Raw genomic sequence first — 26,803 nt, forward strand, 5'->3', positions numbered from 1 at the left:
AGTACATAATGTCTGATATATTGATCAACATATGTACTAGCCCTTTCAGTTAGGCTCCCTACACCAGAGAAAATTGGTCTTCTGGGAGGAGTCTTGTCATCTTTGAGCATTTTTGGGAGAAAGTACAATGTCACAATTTTTGGGTTCTCCATCTTGAGGTTCTCATAGTCTTTTATCTTTAAAGTACCATTATTTTAGGCTCTTAAAATGATGGAGTTGTACTGACAGAGTAAGTTATTTGTCGGATTGAAAATTAGAGGTTTATAGCAATTCTGGTCACCCAATTGCTTTCTCAGCTCTGTCAAGTACATAGATTTAGGCCACAGCACTATACTACCCAAATTATCTGAGGGTATTAAAATGATGTACTGCCATTTCATAATCTCCTGCAGTGCCACTCTTTCGCCCTCTGTTAGGTTATTGGTGTAAAACAGTATTTGTTGTTCTTGTTTGAAGATGAGATCTAAATCTCTCGATACCAAATCATAGTATACTTTAGCTGAAGGAGGGATTTTAAAATCCGGGAAGAAAGTAGATTTATTTTACATTTTATTGGGGTCATTAGGGCAGGATCAGGATAGTTCTAATTTCTTGATTCCAGTTCCTCTAACATACCTAAAATGGTCTGATCTTCCATCGTTAGAGATGGAGTCAGTATAATGGAGGAGGAGCCCGCTTCTATACCAGGGTTTTCTTCACGTACTTGTTGATGACTATGGAAGATTTTTTTTAAGAGTATCTTTCGCATAAAGAGCTGTAAATCTTTTTTGCTCTCAAACCTATAAGGTTGATGAGCTGGGGAAAATTATAACCCCTTACTTAATAAACATGTTTGATCTTCAGTAAGTTTTATGTCTGTAAGGTAAATTATTCTCAAAGTATCATCATTCACCACCTTCTCCTTTGTTCTCTGGGTTCCTCCAGCCAGTCTCTTGTATCTCTTTTTCTTCTACCCCCTTTCCCCCTCCTGATCTTAGATCTTCTATACTTGTATAATCTTTGGTCCCCTTCGAGTGTTTGTCCTAAAAAATCCTTAGTCTGGGGTCTACCTTTGTTTAATAATTGTTCTCCTTCTGATGTGTTGATATCTGATGTTGTGTAATTTATCATGTTAGTATTTCTTGCTCGTTGTGGATAAGATTTCCATCTCTATACCTTATCTTGAGCAAAGTTATTTTTATCTCTATACAATTTCCTTTTCTTCCTTTTCTATGGTCTCCTGTTCAACTTCCTCCACCTCTTTCTTGTATTTGTTATATGTTTGTTGAAATTTCTCTACCATCTCTAATTTCTTTAATTTTTCCCAAAGTACAGAGATTTCCTGAGCATATTGTACTAATAATATTTTGTCCTGTTTAATTAAGATCTTGATGTTGTGTCAATGTTGTTTCCCATTCCTTCTTTAGTTCAAGATTTGCCAGTTCAAATGTCGGGAACACTCTTGGTCTCAGACCTCTTGCCATGATGTTATGCTTATCAAATCTTAGTCTGTTCCACCAAGTTTTTCCATGTTTCATTAAAAGTTGTTTTTAGGAAAAAAGTTAATCTGACCAGCCTCAATTATTTAATCCTGGACTATAAATTTCATTACCAAAGGCTGTTTCTAGACTGTTTTTCAGTCTCTCACATCTATCGTCCAGGTCTTTAGTTAGGCTAAAGGATGACATTTTGGTTTATAAGTATTTTGCTATGATCTAAAAACTGTATTAAATTGATTTAGAACTTCAAATATTATATATAATATACTGTGCTAGTAGTATGGAAATGCTGAAGTTCCAGCCAACTATCCACTCATATGGGAAAAAAGGGATGGGAAAATGACTGCACTAGTGATAATATAAAATTTTGCATACCGAACCCCATATTACAATCACATTAATCAAATAAAAAAATGGGGGTGCTGCCATGATGATACTGTTGCTAATATACTAGTCTATAAACATAAAGGGAAGTAAAGGAATTGGTCTTAGAGTGGCACACTAATAGTCATATTAATTCACTCATGAAATATAACTTTTATTATGTTCATTAAAATCTGTGAATGGTTAAAATACCATTCATATATCAAGACAAACAAATTACATGTAATATTAATAACACACTTATCTTGTCTTATAGTAAATAAACTAAATAAAGACAAATTGTCATATATCTGTGTCTTTTCTTATAAATGTATAAAGTTTGTCCTAATTGCAGATACCAGTGTGTTGTACATTATTGGTAATCCAATCTCATAATTTTTTTTAAATCAATTTTATATCAATGTAATATAAACTTAATATAAATATTTTCAGCAGTCATGTTTGCTCTAACAAAAGTCTCTTACAAGACACATGTTTTGGCAGATAAGACTTACATCACCATGCCTTTGTATTTTCTATCAAATTATACTTTTTTATAAAAAAAAACAATTATCCTTAGATGGTGTAGTGGTTTTAAAAGTCCCAGTATGATACACAACAAGAGTATTAAAAAAAACACAACAGATTAATAAAAAGGTAAAACATATTGTTAAACCCTGGCAGTTATTGCGGTGTTGATAAATATTATAAGGCCAGGCCAATAAAGTGGTTTTTAAACTTATAAGATATATAAATGGTAATTTAAAAGGTCTTCACAGTTAATTTGATTTAACCATCTTTGCAAAGCAATGGATTTACCTATAAACTTGGTGCAATGAGGCCCACAAGAGAATCACTGGTTAAAAGACTACTACAAAAGATGGCTCAAGATGTAATCTGTAGCAAATTCTTACTAGCTCACACAAACTGCATTGTTGGTCACACATGCAAAACAAATGACAGGATATACTGTGAATATAAGGAACATGATTTGTGTATCGGCTATAAATTAGCAATGGCTATGCAATCTGGTCTAGCTCAAAGACCTCGCAATGTACAACAATGGTTTTAAATACATATTAACCATTATTAACTTAATCAGTAAGAGAGCGTGTATGGTCAGTCTACCAGCCGAAAACACTACAACAGTTGCTAACGCTTTAGAAAAAATATTCCAACAGGAATGCGTGCCAAAGAAGTTGCAAACTGATCATGGTGAAGAGTTTCTAAACACGGTCCTTTAAAAGTGTTAGAAAAATATGGTATAAAACATTTCATGACCAATTATTATGTGAAAGCGGCTGTTATAGAGCAAATCAATAGGTCTTTAAACACAAGTATGTGCGCATGTGGAGCTATTTCACAGCTCAGAATACTTACAGATATATAGATAGATGTTTTACAGAAGTTCATATACAGTTATAACACTTACCATAGAATGATTAAGTGTACAATGTTCGACATGAGCTCCTCTCACTCTTTGACAGATTTCAGGATGACATACGTAGATTACTTTAGAATTAAAAAAAGCCCAGCATGTTTAGCCATTGGTGATCATCTACATATTTACAAATATAAGGATATATTTAAGAAAGGATATGAACAGAATTTTTTGGAGGAAATATTCTCAATACATCTCGTGAACACTAAAGGTCTTAAGACACTTTATATGTTGGTGGTTTTACATGCATGACCAACAATGCGGTCTCTGTGAGCTAGTTAGAATTTGTTACATATTACATCTTGAGATTTCTTTTGTAGTAGACTTTTGACCAGTGATTCTCAAATGTGGTCCTCAGGACACCCATGTTTTAGGTAAATTTATTTCAATGCACATATGGTTAAATCAAGTTTGGTCCTTAAGGCACCCAGGTTTTAGATCCATTGCTTTGCACAGATGGTTAAATCAAATTGTCTGTGCAGACCTTTTTAAATTACCATTTATTCACCTTATTAGTTTAAAAACACCTTTATTAGTCTTATAATACCTTTTTTCATCCTTTCATTAATACTCTTATTATGTATCATACTGGGACTTTTCCAACTGCTTCACTGTCTAAGGTTAAACATTTCTTAATAGCAAAACATGTATTATTTGATATCAAACACACAGGTGTGGTAATGTTAGTCTTATCTGCCACAACACATGTCTTGTAAGAGGCTTTGCTATAGCAGACATGACTGATGAAAAAATGTATATTAAATTTGCTGGGGGCGGGGTTCTAGGTGTGGTGTGGGCGGAGTAACGGTCACTTTTTTATTTGATGAAAAAATCTGCTCTTTCCACTCCTTGTAAATGATTGCCGCTTTAAAAATATGGGAATTCTCACCAAAAGTCCCACTCTTCTGGCAACTCAGACCCTATTATATCTACACATTAAATACTCTCCACCTAACCTTCTTCCAATTGTCATTAAGACAATCACACTCTCCTGCCCCTGCCAGGTTGCCTCTTCAGCTGTAGACAAGGCAAATATGGCATTAAATACAGAACATTAGTCACATCATAGTGGCATACAATGCTCCTCACAGTGTACCAGCGATGCTAAGCAGTGACTTTTGTCACAAAGAATTAGTACAACTTATGTAAAAAGCCACAGATTCAGCATAAGGGAACATGAAGGGAGAAATAACTGTGGCCATTCATATCAGAACCTTTCTTACACAGATGTGTGACTTAGTTACACACAGATGTGCAAATACAGCAAGATCCAGTGATAACAAAAATAGCTTTGCAGCTTTCTTTTATTGAGAGACTTTATTCATAATTAGAACTTGTAACACAACAAGCAGGTACTGTACTTGACAATCAAGACATAAATTTCAAGAAAAGCAAAACAGATCAGAGATTAATATAATTTTTTAGACTACTGGCATAGGTATAATGGGTACAAGGGGCCCCTGTGTCCAGTGGGGCCCAAACACTGCACACCCTGCACTCATTTAATTATATTCAACTCTCTGCCAACCCAGCATTTGCTGCAGAGTTGCAAATGTCCACAGAATGAGTTGTGGGCATCATGTTCCAGGAGACCTGCGCAAGCACAGTAGACTCTGGCACAATGCCAGTCTACTGCACCGCCAGGAAGAAGGGGGCATAATTGGGGAGTGCACACTGGCTCCCCTCCTCTGTTAAAGCACCTCTGTGATAGAACCAATATATTAGCATAATGACACTTATTTTTTTCACTAAAGTGGCACCCAAGATGGCTACCTCACCTTTTGCAGGCTCCTGATCATCTCCATAAAACAGCTTAAATTCACCACAACTGACCTATGAATCATCATAAATATCCAAGGATTTACCTTTAACTTGTACTACTCTATGCGGACATCTCATCAAAACCAACGGATTGCATTCCTGCGCTGAGATACACACTGGATTGAATCCTCTGCATACCTCCACTGAGAAGTCCTTCAGTTTAGCAGCTGCTGTACTCTGCATTGGACATTACCCAGATAAGGTACTGTGAACTACAACCTATCTTTGGCTCCATCCAGCCCCTCACTTAGACATCATCCACCTCTGTTCTCTGAGCAACAAATAACTGACTTATTACATTAATCAACTAATATCAGTATATTCAGGCTCTGAATTGCTGAAAGCTCACTGTTTCAAATCCGGATCCATTTCCCAGGACACGAAATCACTACCCCCACGGCCTCTCACACAGACTTTTCACACCTACACAGTAGGAATTGGCTTCTAACACCTCTCTAAAAGGCTGCCTATCCTAGAATAATTGACTAAATCAGAAGTTATTTTATTTATCACTTGCTTCAAATATACCCAATAGGTTATAGCAATAACTTTGTTCATAAACCCATTATAATTTTGGATCACATAACGAATTGGGGGGAAACAAAACACAAAAAGGAAAAAAAAAAAAAAAAACACTGCTTTCTCTCCCTGTCTCATCATCATATGCAGCTCATACTTATAGTAATCTGTCATTGATGACCAAATGTATACGTATTCTTCCAGCTTCATTGTTTCACTCCGCCCACCACGTTCCGCAGTTCCTATCACACCATCACAGGCTTCTATTCTCCAATCCCTTGGCATTTTAAAAAGAAAACACATGCGCATTCGTGGGAAGCGAGCAGGCCGGAAATTTATTTCCCCCGGTAACCACCTAAGTCCTTTGAACATCTGCTCACCCCCATATTCAAAGAACAATCAAATAGAAGTGATACCCAAAAGATGGCCCTGTGTTTGGAAGAACAGAACTGTCAACTCTCGCTTTGTGACCCCCATACCCAGAGCTCCTGCACTTAACATAAAGAAAACTGAAGGTCCTATGGTATGCCAAATCAGGTCAGTCCTTTGTAATGCCAGATCTATAAGAAACAAGACTGCAACAATTGCTGACCTTATTGAATCTGCAGATCTAGCCTGTATTACAGAGACCTGGCTAGATGAAAATGCAGCACCTATATTGGAGGTTGCAGTACCAACAAACTACTCTGTCATCCACAACCCAAGACTGGACCGCAGGGGTGGCTATCTGCTTCAAAAAAGAACTTAAAATTAGGGTCCACCCTATTGAAATTACTCACTCATTCGAGTGCATTGCTGCTCGGAGTTCAACAGGATTAGGTTTCAGAGTACTTATCATTTACCAGCCACCTGGAGATGGAAAGATATTTCTACAAGAAATTGCAGACACTGTTGCTGGCCTGGTTCTGGAACATCAAAGATGGTTCATTCTCAGGGATTTCAATGCATGGGTGGATGATGAGCTCTCACGCCTTGGCCAAGACCTCCTGTGCACAATGAATGGTCTGGGCTTCACACAGGTCATTCCTTCTGCCACACATAAAAGTGGTCACACTCTCGATCTTGTCTTTCAGATTGGATTAGAAGTCACTGACCTAAAAAAAAACCCAGTCATCTGGTCAGACCACTACTCCCTTTGGTTCTCAGTTGCAACCCCTCAAATAAGATCTCTGCCCATGGAGTTGACCAGGTATCGACAAAGGAGGGGTATGACTCCCCAGGCTCTTGCAGCAAATCTGGATCTCTCTGCTATACTGGGTGCCTGTGAAGATCCCTGTTCCCTAGTCCGTTATTATAATAGGGATGTTATGGCTGCAATTGGTATTATCGCCCCTGTGCATATAAGACCTCGTAAACCACAACGTCAAGCTCCGTGGTTTGACAACAGTGTTAGTGAGCTCAAGAAAAGGGGGCGTAGACTGGAAATATGATGGAGGAAGACTAACCTAGTGGATGACAAAATAAAACTAATAAAGCATAACGAAGAATATCAATCGACAATCACTCGTAAGAAATCACAGTTCCTGTCAAATGAGATCACAGCAGCAAACTAATAGGCCAGCTAAACTTTTCCGCACAGTGAAGATGCTTTGCAAGCCAGCATGCCTGCTGACTGATGAAACCCTCTCCCAGGCAAGATGCAACGAGTTTGCAAACTTCTTTGCAGATAAAATATCCACCATCCGGGCTAGAATCTCCACAGTGCCATAAAAGGAGTGCCAAACTACAAAGCCTGCCAATATAAGCTACCTGCCTTCATGGGCCAGCTTTGTCCCAGTGGATGTAAAGGACACTGCTGAAATTGCTCAGATTTTGCGTCCCACCACCTGTGATCTGGACCCGGCCTAATCCAAGCTTCTAATAGGTTGTATGGATATAATTGGTCCTGTCTTTGCAAAAATTGTTCAATGCTCTTTGCAGACAGGCATTTTTCCTGGACCCCTAAAGGAAGCTATTGTTAGACCGCTTCTTAAAAAACCTACTTTAGATCCCGACTGCATGACCAACTACAGACCGGTATCAAACCTTCCTTTCCTAGGAAAGGTTATTGAGAAAGTGGTTGCAAATCAACTGGAAACCCGCCAGACAACCCATGATATTTATGATCCATTTCAATCAGGATTCAGGAGAAGACATAGAACTGAAACAGCCCTGGTGTGTGTGTTAAATGATCTTCTGATGGCAAGAGACAGAGGTGACTGTTCAATATTAATCCTTCTGGATCTATCGGCAGCATTTGATGCCGTGGACCATCTGCTTCTGATTGAGCGACTGAAACATTTCTGTGGTCTGGATGGCACAGTCCTAAGCTGGTTCAAATAATTTCTCACAGGCAGGTCACAGAGAGTATCGTCTGGATTATACTCATCACCACCAGTACCAATGCCATGTGGTGTCCCACAAGGTTCTATACTATCCCACATGCTTTTTGAAGTATACATGCTCCCATTGGTCGAAATAATCAGGTGCCATGACTTGGTCTACCATTGCTGTGCAGATGATACACAACTGTACTTGTCCTTTGCTCCGGGCACTGATAACCCAATAGCAACCCTAAATGGCTGTCTAGCTGAGCTACAGGAGTGGATGAGTGCCATTTGGCTGCGACTAAACCCGGATAAAACAGAGGTCCTTATGATAAGACCACAACATCAAAGGACAAGACTGCAGCATAGCCAACCAACTGGACTTACACTCGGGGATTCAGAATTACAGACCAGTGATCATGTGCGGAATCTTGGCGTTGTCCTGGATGGTGGCTTGACATTTAAACATCAGATATCAGCCACAATCAAATCCTCATTCTTTCACCTGAGGAACATAGCCAGAATCAAGCACTTAATTCTCTCAGATGATATGCCAAAAGTCATACATGCATTTGTATCATCTTGATTAACTACTGTAATTCCCTCTACCTTGGTCTCCCAGCAAAAGAATTACAACACTTACAGCTAGTGCAAAACACAGCTGCCAGGCTGTTAACCTACCAGCCCCGTTCTAGCCACATAACACCCATCCTCTACTCCCTTCACTGGCTGCCTGTAAGATGGCGAATCATCTTCAAGATTGGCTTACCGAGTTTCAAAGCATTACATGACCAGGGCCCAAGGTACCTGAAACAGCTTCTGACCCCATACTGCCCCACTCGATTACTGCGATCTGTAGATGAAGTACTTTTAGCAGTACCTAGAATCTACCGTAATTCATCTGGGGGTCAAGCTTTTAGTCATGTGGCTCCGACTCTATGGAACTCACTTCCCAGCACAGTGCGAGAGGCCCCAACTATAGAATCCTTCAAAAGTAGACTCAAGACTTTCCTGTTTACTCAAGCATTTCCATAATGTCCCTTTTAGTATCTTCATGCTTCTGTATTTTATGAAAATGTACTTCATTATTTTCTGTACTATATTATGCTATGTATCTGTTAAGCGTCTTGAGTCCTATTGGAGAAAGAGCGCTATATAAATAAAATTATTATTATTATTAAGTACATAGCTGTATATTAAAATGGATAGAGAGAGAGAGAAAAAGAAAAACTAGATGAAAGAAGCATGGCAGGTAGCAAAAAAAAAAGTTTGGGTATTGGAGGTGGAGGTCTGTCCTCATGAGCAGAAAGTTGATAGTCACAAAGAAAATGGGGTTCAAGTTCCAAAGTGTGAGGTCCAGGGGTGCCAAACATTAATGTAGGAGCTAAGGAAAATATTTCAAATGCTTGTAAAAAGTGGGAAGTGTCTACATTTTTGAATGGCGGAAAGTAGAAAATCTTGGAAGATTTGCAGAAGAAGGAATTGAAAGTCTATAGTTACAAAGGGGTGTATTCAATAGCTGTTGGAAAGACGGCAGCTTCCGACAGATGTTAGTCAGAAGGGCTTCCCACCTATTCAAAAAGAGCAGTTTTTTTCACGTGGATCGGCGGAAAATGCGCTGATCCTCGTGCTTCTGTCGGAAACGGGGCCATATCCAACAGGTTTTGGCCCCCTTTCTGACAATCTCAATCCGACTTTTAAAAAAGTCAAATTGAGCAGGGCGTCATCCCGGCCAGGGTCCTCACACCTGGCAGAGCTTCCCCCACTGCCGCAGACATCACCGCTGCTGCCGTAGACTTTTCCCTCCACTGGCCGCTGCTGGCAGCTCCCCACGCTGCCATCCAGCTCCACCTGCTGCCATCACCTCCTCCCACCGGCCGCCACGTCTGTTCCCCCCGCTGCCAATCTCAGTACACCCGGCAGCTGCTAACAGCAGCAGCAGGACAGGACCCCGAGTACAGCCAAATCCAAGTCGGATTTGGCTCAAATCCAACAGTCGTATTTGGCCATCCATTGAATAGCCTTTGTTGGATCCATTCCGACAAATACATGTCAGAATGTGGAATGGATCAGACACTTATTGAATACACCCCAAATTCTGATTTGGAAGTAAAGCAGAAAGTATTTAGAAAATTGTTCAGGATATAAAGTAACTTGCTTTTTTGCTTTACTGCCAAATCAGAATCAGGCGCACAGCCACAATTTTTTTCCCTTTGCACTGACATAGTGGAGGTAGACTATTATGTCTCTGGATAGCGGGTCAGTGGGCTTAAAGTGAACAGGAACAGTGTGCCCTATTTACTGTAAAAGGAGAACCCAGCTGAGAGGTCAGTTTGTGAGACAGTCCTGCAGAGTTGACAGATAATTAGTTCTAGGAATATGATGATTGTCAAGTTATATAGTATGCAAGAGCAGTGGTGCCTGAGGGGGGGCAGGTATTATTTACCCAGGCCTGATGGAGGGGCCCAGAGGTGGCTTAAATCCCCTCTTTACCTGGCAGCAGCAGCTGCAGCTCTTCTGACTGCTGTTTGCTGGGCTGCAGTATAGCCATGGAGGCACTCATTTTTCAGTATTTTTTTAAGTGTGCAGAGCCATGCCTTCCATGATTAGGCCATGCGCCCAGAAAAGTACCTGTGCCCAGACAGGCTCTCTACTGCCACATCCAAGTGGATGTAAGCCATGTATGCAGCCAGTGGGCTGTGCAGAATAAAACATTGGTAGCTGCTGTGTGGAGAGGAGTACCTTGCAGGTATGAGTCTGGTTAGAATTGAGAAGTGTATAGCAAAATGTCAGGAGCCCTTGATCTGTACCCATGTAATATGCATAAGCAGTCTGGAGGACAAGCTGGGGGTCAAGTACAGCTGTTATGGAGAGGAGGGGAACTGGGGAGCAGTGGGGCTGAAATGTGTAGGAGAATGGCAGAATCACACAGCGCTGGTGGACACATGACCCGTTGAGGCAGTGAGGCATGGGTACCCACAGAAAGTTACTGAGGTGAGGCTGATGCAGCCATTGAAGACCTGTAGAGCTTTATGGCAGAGGCTGTGTAAGGATGTGTGAACAGCTGGACTGAGAGTGCTCAGGGCCATAAACACAGGTAGGGAGGCTCCAATTAAGAAATCTGCAGAGATAGTAGCCCTTTGGTCCAGGGCTTTTTTTCAGCTGAGGGCCATTTGGATTTTTATTACAGCATTTGCGGTCCATTTTTGAAGTTGCCCCCCCCCCCCAATGCTCTCACCGAAATTGTGCATGCTTTTTGGAAAGGCGACGTGGCCTTACACATAATGGCAACATTAGTGCTCCTAACACATGATGAAAACAGTAATGCCAATGGTATTGAAATAGTGCCACCTGTATAGTGCCAGTAGGGCACTCACCACCACTGCAGGACAGGTCCTATTCCGAGTCCTGCTCACCACCGGTCCAGGTCCTAGGTCGACTCCGCACTGCAGCACAGCCATTCCTCCCACCCACATGCAGCCAGTAGAGCAGACTTCCGCTGAACTCCTTCTCCAAAGCTGCCTCACATCACCACCTGGAGCCATCTGCCATGCAGTGCATCATGGGAGATGTCAGTTTCTGAAACTGTATACAGTGCATGGTGGATGGCTCTGAACACTCTGCAACTTCCTTAGCAAGGCCCCAGACCAGACCAAATGCATTTACGAGCCATATAATTCTCACTGGCTGGATGTTCCCCACCCGTGATGTAGAGGAACCTGGCACCAGCATCACTACTGCCACAGTCTGTTTGATCATAAACTCACTCTAGGAGTAGATGTTCCTTGTAATTGTGTAGATGCTACGACAGTATGTGTACTCAGTTGCCCTGGACTTTGTGATGGCTTCGGTTGGCGTCTATTTTCTTTTACTGGTCAACAGCATCACTTGCAATAATTCGCTATTTCATAGCCTAAAGATTTTCTGCTGCAACTGTGCATGCATTGTATCTTACAAGCCCATGGTTGTGTACCCGCAGCTGATGCTGAAGGAGGCACATCTTGCCCATTTCGGCTACTCACAAGCATGGGAATAGTCTCTATTCAGCAACAATGTCCATGCTGCTCTGAATATTTTCTTCCTTTTTCTTTCCCCACCATCTTCCACTCTCTCACAATTATATACTGGTTAGCATACTGTATATATATATTATTACTATTCTACTTTAGCTGTTCAATCTTCAAAAATTTTTTTTTCAAACAAATGTATATTGTTTTGAATTTTGCCGTGATATGCCGGCATTTTTCCACCACCCCCTGTTACCTCCCACCAGGGCTGCTTCTAGACAACTTGGCTCCCAGCGCAAGATTTAAAAATGTGCCCCACCATTGACATTAAAAATGTGTCATCCCCACATAAATATAAGTGGGGTGACCTCACTGAAATTGCCATTGTGCTGAATGGGCATGGCCTCACAGATAAAGACTACCTTACACACTAGTTTTGACCATGCACCAACAGACCTCGGCCACCACAGGAATAAAAAAATATACCATATTAAGCACAACACAGTAATGCCCCTTGCACCAAATTATGCCCCCTGCACCATATTATGCCAAACACAGCAATGCTCATGATACATTATGCCCTACAGTATAGCATCTAATTACTTTTAAATTACCTGCTTGTTGCCAAAGGTTTCACACACTGGTTGTCATGCTCATTGCTAGGGGTTTCATGCACTGGGATGGGTGTCATGCTCATTGCCAGGGGGTGTGTAATGCTCATTTCCATGGGTAATGTTCAAAGCCAGTGATGTGTAATTCTCATTGTCAGGGTAATGTTCGTTGCCAGGTTTAATTTTGTTGCCAGGGGTGGGTAAAGCTTGTTGCCAGGGAAAATGCTCCTTTTCAGGGGTAATGTCATTGCCAGGGGTGTGTAATGCTCATTGTCATGGGTGTGTACAGCCGGCATGCCAGCAACCTATCCTTCCCACCATAGTACTTCACTCGGGTGTTGTAGTTTTGTGAAATAATGCGTTGAGTTGTGACATCACAATGCAAATGCATCATTCTGCGAAACTTCGCCACCGATAAGAGTACTTTGACAAGGAGGAGGGGGAGCAATCTAGGGACAGGGAAAAGTGCTGTGGTGGGTGACCTGTGCAGTCGCATGGCTCATCTGCTGCTGGAATGGCACTGCCTCCCGCAAAACACCCTCCTGCTGTCAGTCATTTGAGATTGAGTCTTCACTGTGAGCGTCCATGCAAAAGTACCTTAGTGCACTAATAATCACTCCTCTGTGTTAATATTGGCATTGTGTCTGCATCTGAATCATTCCCAGTATTTGTACTGTATATGTGTTTGCACCAGACATATTGTAAAAAATTTAAATTTTTAATTATCATATTTAATAACTTAATTAATTCACTGAAATATTGTGCAATATTTAAATATGTAATTAAAAAAATGAATATTATGGTAATTTATTCTGCTTCAGGAGATGATCACACTGTCTCCTGCATTCCCATGACAGCTCCTGAGGCTGATAACCCATCATGTGATAACACTGATATTCTGGTTACTGATGAATATTAATAACTGGGTCCTGGTGAGTATACTGTACACAGATATCCTGGGCCAGTCACATATACAGTAAGAGGGAAGACGTGAGGGTCAGCCAGTCTGTGATACAGTAATACAAGATGGATTCCAGCTCACATAAATTCTATCCTGAACACGGCTTTGATTCTAGAGAACATCTGGAAATATAATTTGCAAACAAACAAGAAATGTGCTTTGGAGACGATTCAATGAAATTTCCAATGGAATGTTTACACCGTGCTTTCAGTGAAGGTATGTACATTAACAAAGCTACCCCATACTTACCTACATTTCTTTTCTCCTCTCCGAGAGATACCCGATGAGGAGAAGCAGTTAGGTGGTGACAGAGGCAGGGCCAAGCCAATGATGTCATAAGACTCCGCCCACTACACAAGCAAATACCACGATTGGATGGTATTTGCATATGGGTGGAGCTTCGGTGATGCGATTAGCTTATAATTGCGTCATTAAGCCCCACCCCCTTCACCGGGTCTGCAATTTGGCACTATTAAGCTCCCCATACTGCCCACTTACCTAGGAAGTTTAAAATAGAAAAAACAATTATATATCTATTGTACTGTTTGGTGCGCATTACCCTGGTGCGCTTAGTTCTCAAGCATCTATTAGCCCTGTGATCCATAAAGTTTGAACAGAGCTGCAAGTTAAAAAATTAGAGAAAACAAACAATATGTTTATTGTTTGTACTGTTTGGTGCAATTTCACTAGTGCGCTTTGTTCACTTGCATCTATAAGCCCTGTGATTCACACAGTTCAAACCAGAATGAAAGTTAAAAAATAAAAACAGGGACCAGATTCTTATATACCTGGTGCTGATCAAATGTTCACTAAAACTGAGTACCTGCAGCTCACAGTTGAGCGAGTTACTCGTCTCCCTTAAATTAGCCAAAAAGAAAAAAGAAATTTGAAAGCGTTAGTATTCTGTTAAAAAAAATATTTTTATATTTAAAATATTTCTATCCTTCCAATGTGTATATAGATATACATCTCTCAATATACTAATAAAGACCAACCATTCAAGCTAAAATATACATACAGGATATCACAAATTCTTCTCTCATGGCACATATACAGGGCTATTTGCATGAGTATCTTCACAGATCAGATTTCTTCTATGTGTCAAGAGTATTGGAAATCATCAATCTTAGATTTTAATTTCTAGTCCATAGTTATACACATGCAAATATCCTCTAATAACACTTTAATTTTTAAAGTCACATGTACAGTATATATTTTTTTCTCTGCAAAATTTTATTCAAATCTATGGATCTGTTTCCCACAACTAATTAGTTGTGGGAAAAAGGTGTGACACCCTAAAGCATTTTTTCCATATAGATCTACAACCACATTTAACTTTTCAAATGTATAATGTTCAAATTTGAAAAGACAGAAAGCATATGTTGTTAAAGCTTAAAAGCAGAGGATATACAGCAGAAAAGTCTTTCAGCACAAACACTTTCGAGACTCTGGTTTTACACACAGACACACGATGCATCAAAAACCTCCACTTAGCATGTGATTCCTCTAGAAAGGCATAAAATACTCCTGTTTGTTAGTTGCAAAAAAGCAAAGATTGTGAAGACCAAAGAATCAGCAGATTCATATCATGGCCTTGAGAAAAATATATTATTTCCTTTATAAAAATTTGTGGTAATATTACCACAAGTTAAAAAAAATAAAATTAAAAAATAAATATAAAATAAATATATATATATATATATATATATATATATATATATATATATATATATATATATATATATATATATTGTACTGTTAAGGTGTGCTTTACTGTAGTGCACTTTGTGCACATTCATCTATAAGCCCTGTAATCCTGTCAGTGTTTGGTAATGTTTCATAGATGTGCTATAATCTGCCGTGTGTTTGTGCCATTCCTCTTTCGCTTAGTAACCAGCTCACTGCAACCTTTGGCCAATATTGGTGGAAACATTGTGAGCTGTGAGGTGGCTTACAGGGGTAACCTGTGCATGTGCTAACCATTTACTCTCCATTCAAGATGGAATATGGTAAAGTACAGTGAAAACATTTTGCAGGTACTAGTACATTTTGGGCGGACATTACCAACACAAGCAACTAATTGCCTCCCACAAACAAGTGCTGCCCCTAGGCATGTGCCTCACATGCCTAATGGAAAATTTGCCCCTGACTGTGGCACTGCCCTTCATCATCATAATAAAAAAAACACTAATCCTAACCAACACCTTTACTCCCCACATTTCATTTTTTCTCAGTAACAATAAATTATGTACTGAATATAAGCTCATAAAGGGCCTTATTATGGTGGGGTCCTCCTTTGGCACATGTGCAGAATTGGTCCTCCTGTCACAAAGCAGGGATGCGAATGCCTCAGCCTGATTGACAGACAGAGCCGTTCACAGGGAGGGAGGGGGTAGGGGATGCCGGCGTTACCATTAACAAGGGTGAATTGCCCTCATTTTCTGGAAGTTGTGAGGTCAAGACCTGCATTGCGAGATGCAATTTCCTTGGTCTCACAAGCTAACCTATGACGGAAAGCCTGAGTAAGCCCAGGATTACTCAGCCTGTTGTCACAGATAAACATTGCAATTGATGGTTGTGATGCTCGTCCCGTATGCGATTGCATCGCAAATGTAGGAAGGAGGTAGTATGCACCTCCTCCTTCTTTTGCATTGTTAAGGATTGTAACCATTCGGCAGGTCGACCGTACTTAGGTTGACAGTCACTAGTTCAACCACTATTGGTCGACATTGACATGGTCGACATGGACAAATGGTTGACACATGCATATGGTCAACACAGGACAGGTTGACGCATGAAAAGATCAACATGGCTTTTCTTTTTAAAGATTTTTAACTTTTTCACACTTTACGATCCACATGGACTATGATTGGGAATAGTAATCTTTTAGCAGGGGTCCCCCTGTATTTTAACAACCAGCTCTTGGACCAGTCATAGTTACAAAAATATGGGGAGGGTGAAAATGACATTTTTGAAACCAACACCTGGCTCCACTAGTTAAGGAGATAATGTCACAGCCAAGAAACACTTTTATATAGGTCCCTGCAGCCATAGTTTTAAATCTACAACTAGTCAGCCCTGACTGAGGTTCCCTGGGGGAGTGGGGATGCCTCAATAAAGGGGTTCCCCCCTACAGGCATACAACCAATAGCCAGAGTTGAATACCAGTGTTATGGTTGTCCCCATGGGCTATGGGTGGTGACTTAATAGTCCATTGTATAAAATTAAATATTAATTTTGTATTTTACAGTGGAACTATAGGTCCCAGCAAGCACCCCCCTTATGCTGGCACTTGGAGAACCTCAAGTACCAGTATCTGTAGTTTTATTGTGAAAGAAACCTAACAATAAAGACATCACTCACACACCATTAAAGTATCACTTTATAAAAGCATACTTGCACACATACACACTTACACTTACATATACTTACCTTTTCATCTCACTTAGCCCCTTGGTACCATAGTCAAAGGAGAAATCCATAGGTTATCTGTCAAAAAAATAATATTCACCTAAATCTGGTGTAGATCAGTCCTCTTCTTTCCATGTAGGCATTCATGGGTTAAAAACAAACACCCCATGTAACCCAATCCAACCGGATGTGAGGGGATCCATGTGTATACACCTTTTCCTTAATGGTGGGCCTCCACGTGATCTGTAACTTGGAGATCCTCCAGCCAATCAGGGAGTGCCATGCAGTATAGGTCTACCACATACCACAAGGTTAACTGAGGTCACCTTTGTGTGTGACCTCAATTAACTTTGTGGTCTCCGGTAGACCATCAGTTCCCACCCATAGATTTCAATAAGGGATTTTTTCCCCATTGGACTCTATGGGCTTTGCTTGAGTGACAGGTGAGGAGAAGACAGCCAATCGGAGATGGTTTGTTCTTTTTTAATCCAAATTTAAATAAAAGGAAGCCTAGAAGTTGCTCAGAACTTGTTTAAACAGATAAATAACATTTGTGATATTGCACTCTGTATATAAGTTTATGACATGGTTCCTCATGATCTTACACAGACACAAGACCATCTCTATATCCTCTCAAACTGACAAAAATCCATCTACTGATCATCTCACACTGACACAAGGCAATCTGACAATCATCTCACACTGACACAGCTCAATCTACTGATTATATTACACTGACACAAGACCATCTCCTGTGCATCTCACACTAACACAGCTCCATCTACTGATTATCTCACACATACATAAAAGACCATCTCCTGATCAACTCCCTCTGACACAAGACCACCTCTCAATCATCTTGCACTGACAAAAGACCATCACCTTATCATCTATCACCATCTATTGAGCATCTCCCATTGAACAAGAGCATCTCCCAATAATCTCACACTAACACAAGACCATGTCCTGATCATCTCACACTGACATGGGAGAACATGAGATATTATGGAGACATTATGGGTTGATATTTTTATGGGAAAGAAAATTACAAAAAAACTTAAAATAGGGAGATGTTATATACCACCTGATACTGTATTAGTGTGACTGAAAAAGCGCAACTCTTGATGAAAATCAAGAAAGCTAAAAGGCTGAGGTAGGTCCTATTCTTTGGGGACTTTAATTATCCGGACATAAATTGGGCAAGCGAATCATGTTATACAGCTAGGAGTGAAAAGTTCTTAAATATGCTAAAGGTTAACAACTTGTCGCAAATAGTTGAAGAACCAACCAGAGTAGTGACTATACAGGACCTAGTCCTAACTAACATTGTGAAGATAATAGCAAATACCACAGTAGGTGAGACCTTTGGTAACAGTGATCATAATATGATCACATTCGACATTAGAATTGAAAAGCAGCACTCTAAGGGTACAACTAAGACTTAACTTTAAAAAAGCAAATTTTAACATGCTGAAACACTCACTAAAGCACATACACTGGGCAACTTTATTTCAGGGAAAGAACACTGCTATAATGTGGGATGTCTTTAAAATGATGCTACACATATATACCCACACTGTAAGTGCATCCCATTGGGTAGTAAAAATAACAGTATTAAATTCAAATCAATGTGGTTAAACAAAAAGGTAAAGTAAAAATGAACAAAATGAGGTGAGCATTCAAAGTTTTCAAAACAAACGGAAAGGTGGAGTCCTTCCAGTACTACAAGTAATGTAACTAAAAATGCAAAAAGGAAATCAGAGCAGAAAAAACAGAAACTGAAAAGCAAATCACTAAGGAGAGTAAAACTAACCCTAAAAAATTATTTAAATGCATAAATGATAAGAGGCTAAAAAAGAGAATATAGGACCATTAAAAATTGAACTGGAATTCCTGATAAATGATGACAAAGAAAAAGCTAAAATATTGAACACATTTTTTTCATCAGTGTTTACTAAAGAGGACCAGATGGTGAGATTAGTAAGTAACAATAATAATAGTAATGATAAAGGCCCATTGCTTAATACTTGTATATCAGAGGAAGTTGTCTGTGAATGATAAAAAAAAAATTAAGACAAATAAATCTCCTGGTCCAGATGGCCTACATCCAAGGGTAATGATGGAGCTAAATGCTGAAATAGAAAGGCCACTGTATCCGATTTTCACTGATTCACTTAGATCAGGCATGGTACCAAAGGACTGGCATATAGCGAATGTAGTTCCAATATTTAAAAAGGATATTAAACTTCATCCTGGTAACTATAGACTGGTTAGTCTGACATCAAAAGTGGGGAAACTATTGGAAAGTATACTAAGGAACAGCATACAGGATTCATTGGAGATCTACCATTCCATTAATAAGAACCAGCATGTTTTAGTGAGAAAAAGGTCATGTCAAACTAATTGGATTAGATTCTATGAGATAGGAAGCAACATTCTCGACCAGGGAAATGCAGTAGATAGAAACTTAGAAACAAAGAATTTGATGGCAGATAAGAACCACTTGGCCCATCTAACCTGCCCTTTTTTATCCTTTAGGTAATCCCAAACCTTTTAGAACCTTAATTCTTTGTAAGGATATTCATATGCCTATCCCAATCATGTTTAAATTGCTCTACAGTCTTAGCCTCTACCACCTCTGATGGGAGGCTATTCCACTTATCCACTACCCTTTCTGTGAAATAATTTTCCTTAAATTTCCCCTGAACCTGCCTCCCTCCAGTTTCAGTGTATGTCCTAAAGTTCTAATACTTCTCTTTCTTTGAAGAATGTTTCCCTCCTGAACTTTGTTAAAACCTTTGGTATATTTGAAAGTTTCTATCATGTCTCCCCTTTCCCATCTCTCCTCCATACTATACATGTTAAGATCTTTTAGCCTTTCCGGGTAAGTTTTGTGATGTAGGCCATGCACCATTTTAGTTGCCCTTCTTTGTACACTCTCTAATGTATTTATATCCTTCTGGAGATATGGTCTCCAGAACTGGAAACAGCTTCATTAGCAGTTTTGCAATCTTAGCAAACTGCTAATGATAAAACCCCATGCTGGGTCAATTCAATTGTGATTGCATCGCAAACTAGTGGATGCCCCCCTCCTTACTCAGCAAGGATGCAAAGGCAGGTGCAGGGTGGCCATCTTTCGGGTCACAGCGGAGTGTGTGACGTCACGCGACCACCCTGAACTAGCCTCCATTTTCAATGCCACGTTTGCCCAATGCCACGTCACTGCACTTGCCACAAACTGCCCTGCAAATGCCTCTGCCTGTCATTCAGGCAGAGGCATTTGCATAACGGAGATGCAATCACATCTCCCCACCTGCGCACATGCAGAGTGGCTCTTGCGTGTGTGCACTGTGGAGGTCAGCGCCTATTGAATACTCCCCATAGTTTGGTAAAAGCCCAAGCAAAATTTCATTCTGAAATCGGTCATCCTTTCTATCTTCACTTTATGAACTGACATTATAAATTACACATACTGTGGAAGCTTTAATATTTAATAAGCTATTCTAAAATAGGTGTTCTATGATGAATTAGTTGCAGTCACCTGGCCAAACCATTAATAAGACATCATCTGAACATTGTTTTTGTGGCAGGAAATTAAAAAATAAAATAAAAACATAAGTTAAATGACAAATAAAAAATATGAAGACAAGTATAGTTCCATTCACTGCGTCGTGTGTGTGTGTGTGTGTGTGTGTGTGTGTGTGTGTGTGTGTGTGTGTGTGTGTGTGTGTGTGTATATATATATATATATATATATATATATATATATATATATATATATATATATATGTATATATATATATATATATATATATATATATATATATATATATCAAGATGGATACTTTCCCATGAATGCAATTTGTTACTACAGGTTGAGTCTCCCATATCTGAAATGTTTGGGACCAGAGGTTAATGGATATTGGATTTTTGCGTATTTTAGAATATCTGCATACTATAATGAGATTTCTTGGGAATGGGACCCAAGTCTAAGCACAGAATGCATTTATGTTTCATGTTCACATAGCCTGATGGTAATTTTATACAATATCCTACATACTAAAAGGATAACACTGCTCCTCACCTCTTTAGTAGGAATTTACTAAATGGCGCTCGACGGAGCAATTCAAGCATTGCTCCGTTCAGGTGCACACAGCTGACATTACTGTTATGTTGTTCCGTTACTTCGATGGGCTGGTAACTAGCTTTTAAAAATTTTGTGCATAAAACAAAGTGTGTATATTAAACCATTAAAAAGCAAAGGAATCACTGATTCGGTCGTGCTCAAAAAAATTAGGATTTTGGGTGTCAGATTTTTGGATATGGAAGATACAACCTGTATGTAGTTTCTAAACTTCATGTTGTCTATGGATATGGAAGATAAAAAAAATAATGTTAAGGATATTTACAGGGTAGTGAGAGTGTGTCTTATGGTTGCATACTGTGTCCAGCTTCAATCACTATTCATGGATCAGTTTCCATTAAGATACTAAGGGGGAGATGTACTAAGCAGTGATAAAAGTGGAGAAATGAGCCAGTGGAGAACTTACCCATGGCAACCAATCAGATTTGGCGTAACATTTATAATTCGCATACAATAAAAGTATAAAGAGCAGCCGTTTGGTTGCCATGGGCAATTTCTCCATGTGGTTTATCTAAATTTTGCAAAAGCTTTCGACACAGTACCTCACAGGAGGATGACTTTGAAATTAAAGGAGCATGGTATGGGACACACTATTTGTACATGGGTGAGTAATTGGCTTGATAACAGGGAACAGCAAATGTTGATAAATGGGATGTTTTACACCTGGGCTAAAGTTATCAGTGGAATACAGCAGGGTTCTGTGTTGGGGCCACTATTGTTTAATATATTTATTAATTATCTAGAAGAAGAACTAGAAAGCACAGTGTCAACTTTTGCTGACGATACTAAAATATGTAGGGTAATAAATTCAGATGTGGGTGGGGAGTCTCTTCAGAATTATTTTTTTAAACTGCAAGTTTGGGCAACAAAATGGTGTATGAGGTTTAATGTGGAAAAGTGTAAAGTTATGCACTTTGGGACTAAAAAAAAAAACATACAACCTACCAATTAAATGGGGGAAATTTAGGGTAAACTGTATTAGAAAAGGATTTGGGGATGTTCATTGATAGATATAGTAGCAATACACAATTCTGGTCACACAATGCCAAAGTGTAGCAACAAAGGCAAATACGGTGTTAGCATGCATTAAAAGGGGAATTGAGACAAGGGATGAGAGCATAATTCTGCCACTGTACAAATCATTGGTACGGCCACATCTTGAGTATTGTGTACAGTTCTTGGCACCACACTATAAAAGAGTTATATTAGAACTTGGAAAGGTTCAGAGGTGAGCTAACAAAATGATGAATGAGTTGGAGACACTCTGAAATTCTGAATTGACCAGTTTGTTCCAAATTTGTCAATATATGATTTTGATACCATGTATGTACATGCTTTACATCGGCCACATTGGTAATAGTCTTTTTATTGTACAGTTTTCTTCTAGGGACCGCAAGGTGGCTTCTGACAAGTGAATCTCGTACATTTTTGGATCTCCTCCAACTACTCTGTATCCTTGCTGGTAAAACTTCTCTAAGGATTTAATCTGTCTGAAAAAACGACTAATGTTTCTGTAGGATACCATTGATCCTTTTCCACTGTGTTTTAAAGGTACTAAAGAATCCTATTATTTCTTCTCTTGATGGTCTAATCTTGGGGGTTAAAAGAGAATCTCTTGATTGGGATTTGACATCATGTACAGCAGATTTAATAATTCTGTTGCTGTACCCTCTCTTTCTTAAGCATTCACACACTTGTTCTTCTCGTTCTTGATATGTGTCATCATGTGAGCAATTCCTCTTTATCCGGAGTAATTATCCTTTTGGAATTGCTCTGATAGTTGCTGGTAAATAAGAACTGGTGGAGTGTAGTATACTATTTGTGGCTGTTTTTTTCCTAAAGACATCTGTACCTATTCACCCATCCATCTCTATTCTGATGCTTAGAACCAGGAAATTGATTTCCTGTTGGCTTCTATCTCCTGTCAGTTTTAAATTAAGATCATTTTGCTTTAGGATGGTAATAAATTCCTCAAGAAGTTTTTCTCCTGCCCCCCAGATAATCAATAAATCATCTATGTAATGGAGGTAGAACAGGATGTGTTGTGTATATTTTTCCAAGGTCTCGTTAAACACATGTTCTTTCTCCCACCACCCCAGGTAGAGGTTGGAATATGATGGGGTACAGGCCATCCCCATCATCATCCCTCGAACTTGGAGGTAGAATTTCTCCTCCTAAAAAAGTAATTATTGGTCAGTATAAATTCCAAAAGGGAGATTAAGAAATCATCAAAGTCTCAAAGTATTACCATGTTTAAGAATTATTTAATGGATGCAAAACCTTTGTTGTGATCCATACTGGTATATAAACTCTCAATATCATAAGTGGTAAACCATGTACCTTGGTTTACAACCATATCCTGTCATTTTTTCAAGACATACTTTGGGTGAGATTCAAATGACATATCACGCCCAATTTCCTTCTAAAATGATCTCTGTTATTGCGCATATTGCGCCCATAGTGATCAGGTTTAGCTGTGTAAAGGGTTGGGTGCCTCCATACTCCGGAGGTAGCAAGTTGAAATAATGATACCACGCCCCTGAGGGCAGAAACAGAATGGGTGTGAAAAGGGGTGAAAAGAATTGAATCTCCCCCATAGTGTCCCTGGAGTAGGAGGTCAATGTTAGTTCATAATGTCTGATATATTGCTCAACATATGTACTAGACCTTTCAGTTAGGCTCCCTACACCAGAGACAATTTGTCTTCTGGGAGGAGTCTTGTCATCTTTGAGCACTTTTGGTAGTAATTACAATGTTGCAATTGTTGGGTTCTCCATCTTGAGGTACCCATAGTCTTTTTTATTCTTTATAGTACCATTCCTATGGGCTCTTAAAATTATGGAGTTGTGCTGACAGAGGAAGTTCTTTCTTGGATTGAAAATTAGAGGTTTAAAGCAATTCTGGTCACCCAATTGCTTTGGTTAGAAATTGGTCATAAAAGGAACCGCACAGATTGAGATAATTGTAATCAATCGATGATAGTCTGAAAAAACTGAGAATAATCAATGAAATTGCTACATAATCAGGTTACCAAACACCTTGAAAATTATTCTCACCAATACGGTGTATACAGGTTAACCCTCAGTGGTGCTCCCGAGAGTCAGAAAATTGTATCAAAATGAATACCGGAAAGACAGAAGAACAGTAGACTCTTGTTGGGGAGTACTCATTTTCAGACCTGCAAATATTTACTGTAAATATCTATTAAAAATAATAAGTTTTTATTAGTTACTTAAATGATATGGAGTTCAGGTTTTGCGAATATATGTGAAAATATAAAAATATTCTGTAGCCTTAGCTAAGATAAATAGATTAGCCGGATTCCTTGATGTTATGATTGATGTATAGGAGGTATGCTCAATAAAGTGGTATCTTAGAGAGAGAGAGTGCGTGTTTTTATGACCGTCATTTAATCTGCATAGGCAACTTTAGAAAAAGATTGTTGCAGAAATTTAAATCATAGGTCATGTATCCAATTGACGGTATCCTGTCTACATAGACTACTTACTGTTATCACACAGGTGGATGTAATATAATGATATTTTTAATGACCATCATTTGATCTGCATAAATAGTTTTAAAGAAAGATTATTGCAGAAATTTTGACTCATAGGTCATATGTACAGTAGACAGTATTCTGTTTTTATAGACTGCTTCCTGTTATCTCACAGGTAGATCTAGTATGCAGCCTTTAATTGCAGTACCTGGGTGTTCCAAGGTGGTCTCCCATCCGAGTACTGGCCCGGCCCTCCACTTCTTGGCTTCCAAGATCAGATGAGATTGGGCATCTCCAGTGGGGTGTGACCGCAAATTGCTGCACTTAGACCTCCCGTCTGGCTAGACAGTGGTAAAAGGCCTGATTACTTGTCAAAATGAAGTGGGATTACTCAATTTGGGCAGTAGCCTTTACAAATATTTGGCTAGTCTATACAATGGTCACCGTCTGGTATGTATTTTCACATGTGTGTAACTGGTTACAGGTAAGAATGCAGGAAATATTAATAGATATCCTGTTTAGAAGGTAAACCCTACATTGGTTGTAATCTCTAAAATATACCACACTCGTATATTATAGCATTTATCTGGAATTGAAAGCAGTCCTTCAGAAATAAATGCTCCTCTGTCATAAGACACAACTGTATCTATAATCAATGCTAATAATTAGCAAAATGCCCATATGAGGTAAAAAATACATTTACACCATGAGAGCTTGTAATTCAATGCCACGTACTGAGAACAATTGCCTTTGATGTCTGAAGTTAGATACTATACACATTATAATTCCACATTTAGTGCTAGAAAATAGTAATTCGTGTATGGAACAGAAACCTCAAAAGCATAGAAAAATATATTGGTATAACTCATATACCAGTAGAACACCAAATTCAGATGCCACGCACAATAGTGTGACTGAAAAAGATAATATATTCTATTGCTTGATGCTAAGAACAGGCAATTCATGTAGAAAGAAACCAATTACAGATAGCAATCCAAATATAGTCTCTCTTTCTGTGCTTAATAAGTGGCAAAAATGGCTTCTCTATGTTAGAGAATAGTAATTTTGGCTGAAGAATTCCTTCACTATACACAGTGATGATAGCAAGAATAGATACAGTTTCTTATTAACTGCTAGGTATAATGATACATGTGTTGCATGAAATAATACATATGTAGCAGTTCAGATGCTATAGACAGATTCACAAGCAGCTGTAGTTAAAGAGCCACTGAATTCCTTCACTATACACAGTGATAGTAGCAAGAATAGATATAGTTTCTTATTGGCTGCTAGGTATAATGATACATGTATTGCATGGAATAATACATATGTAGCAATTCAGGTGCTATTGACGAATTCACAAGCAACTGTAGCTAAACAGACACTGTGTTCAGCCTGAAGCTCCAAAATAGCAATTCTCTAAAGAAACATTAATCTGCAGTTGCTCACAATCTCCTCCAGTGAGGCTACTGAAATACGGCCAATCTGTTACAGGGCTCATATACCATTATCTCACACAGCATATAGGCATGCTCCAAGCGAGTGTACCTATACCGATATGGCACTTGACTTAACAGGATAAGGTATCTTTGATAATAAGTGATATATTTCTTTGCAGTAAACGTGAATATATGTTTGTAAAAAAATCACCAATAGCTTTTACACATGTGTGGTATACTTTCAAAGAACACACTATGTGTAGAAAAGACATATGGAATAAGGTTCACTGTTATATACGATACCAATAATCCTGAAGTCTGCTCAGTGTGGCCGACGTGTGCTGCTATTGTCAGCGGGGGAACATCCGTGGTATAATTGAAGCATGCTGTTGTTACCTAGACGTTGGGGTAATGAGTACTTAGGCCATAGCATACAGGCTGGATGGATACCAGCGTCCGTGGAGGAGCTCCGGAGCTGTGACTAGTATCTGCAGGATAAGTCCCGGCGTTCACGCTCTCGGAATCGGCGGCTGACTCCGATCACATGCGCGCATCACATGATCGGATTCTCCCTGATGTACGTTTCGCAGTAATAGCTTGATCACAGGGTAGTGTAAAGACTTGATCCCTGATTGGGTTTATATGCAAGAGGTGCCAGTCTGATTGGTTAATACATAGTAATGGGCAAATGTGAAACTGAGTCCGTGATGATTAAACTTACTGGTATGAATTGGTTAATTAAATGTACACTTTTAATTGATGGTCTCCTGAGAGATATAGTAAAAAAATATAAAAATAAAAATAAG

The 26,803-nt window shown here is 39.3% G+C and overlaps 1 long non-coding RNA gene and 1 pseudogene across 7 annotated transcripts in view; both read right to left on the bottom strand.

The window, feature by feature from the left end:
* LOC134965636 (uncharacterized) overlaps positions 1-26,598 on the bottom strand; it is a 298,220-nt gene extending 271,622 nt beyond the window's left edge. For all 7 annotated transcript variants that reach the window (XR_010188478.1, XR_010188476.1, XR_010188477.1 and 4 more), the window contains exon 1: positions 26,301-26,598. This is a non-coding gene — a long non-coding RNA (uncharacterized LOC134965636). The remainder of the gene's footprint in view (positions 1-26,300) is intronic.
* Positions 24,755-24,874, bottom strand: LOC134968084 (5S ribosomal RNA; annotated as a pseudogene).
* Positions 26,599-26,803: the final 205 nt, after the last annotated feature.

The sequence above is a fragment of the Pseudophryne corroboree genome, chromosome 10 (genome assembly GCF_028390025.1).
Source record: "Pseudophryne corroboree isolate aPseCor3 chromosome 10, aPseCor3.hap2, whole genome shotgun sequence".
In the NCBI taxonomy this organism is placed as follows: Eukaryota; Metazoa; Chordata; class Amphibia; order Anura; family Myobatrachidae; genus Pseudophryne; species Pseudophryne corroboree.